This window comes from Apium graveolens, chromosome 5, assembly GCF_009905375.1.
Source record: "Apium graveolens cultivar Ventura chromosome 5, ASM990537v1, whole genome shotgun sequence".
Classification (NCBI taxonomy): domain Eukaryota; kingdom Viridiplantae; phylum Streptophyta; class Magnoliopsida; order Apiales; family Apiaceae; genus Apium; species Apium graveolens.
Window position 1 is genome coordinate 20634922 of NC_133651.1, and position 1501 is coordinate 20636422.

Here is a 1501-nt window from a genome sequence, read left to right on the forward strand (position 1 = left end):
TTAGAATAAATTCGACATGAACTTTTTCTATTTTTGCAATAATTAGAATCAAATGCTAAACGCAATTTGAGATTAAGTTCTAGGGATTTTGATCCGCTAGATTGTTACACAAGAACAAGATAAAGATTTCTAGTTGATTGGATTTAACTTTACAATCTAGAAATTGATCTTGAATTAAACAGATGAAAAATGTAATATTTCAAGGCGGCTGCTTTTCTTGTTCTTTGTTCTTCTGTTTTAATGATTGAATGATATGCTGCTAATCTGCTTCTATTTAAATCAACAAACGAATAGAATTGACTTGGCATGACAATCCTATAGCTGGCAAGACTTTCGGTGAGACAATTGAATGAACTAGCAAGACAATCTGAATGAACTAGCATGACAATCAGAATGAACTAGCAAGACAATCATCCTCCTAGAGTAACTTTCGGTGTGACAATTGAATATGGCCTAGCATGACAATCGGTATGACAATCCTGATTGTCATGCTAGTTCATTTTCAATTGTCTTGCTGATTTAATGCTTGAATTTAATCCAATTAAGCTTCTGAAAATTCCTAAAATTCCTAGAATTAATTCAGAATTAATTAATCAATTAATTCAATTAATAATTAATTATTCTTCGCAGATATAATTTATTTTCTTAATTAAATTAGATGACTTAATTAATTAATAGAGAATTAATTCTAGTCTTGAGCAGCAACCATTCTTCTGCAAATCTTCTGAAAATCACTGAAAATTATGAATCAATTCCATCACTTCAACGTTGACACTCGATGTACTGTCTGGTTCATGAGTGACTAACTTCCGTGACGTTTCTTCATGTCTTGACTTTGACACTTTGATTTTCTTCAGATTAAATCCTTGTAATTAATTGATACTCTGACGAGATCTCTGTCACTTGAATAAATCCACAATCTTGACTTATATCACTGAGGCATGATCAATTTCTTGAACTTCTTCCAGTGAATTAACTCCTCAAGTCTGTAGATGAACATTGTCTCTGAATCCTTTGACAGATATTACTTTGCGAGATCTCTCTGACGGTAGATCCACTATTTACTTATTAAATTCTTATTTGAGTTGAGTTGAATCCTCGAATATACAAATAGGTCTATGACATATGACTTACAATCTCCCCCTATTTGTTTGTTAGACAATAACACACAAATACCTAGAGGATAACTCAACTAACAAATAAGAAAAAGATATAAAGATACATGCAAAGTAAATAACAGAAAAGTTCTGGATGAGATTTAACATTTTCCAGATTCCAAGTAGATGTTCCTCTAGACTGAACATATCTTCAAGTAGTTCCATCTTCTTTTGTACAACCACATTTCCTGTTGAGAAGCCCATATCTCTTGCTTCTCCCCCTATGAGAATCAACTGATTAAAGAAGATCACCTTCGTTTTACCACCTCTCCCGTACAATAGGATCCGCAGATAAAAACCAATGGTACTCCCCTAACAGCTTCTTCCCTTACTAGGAAATCACC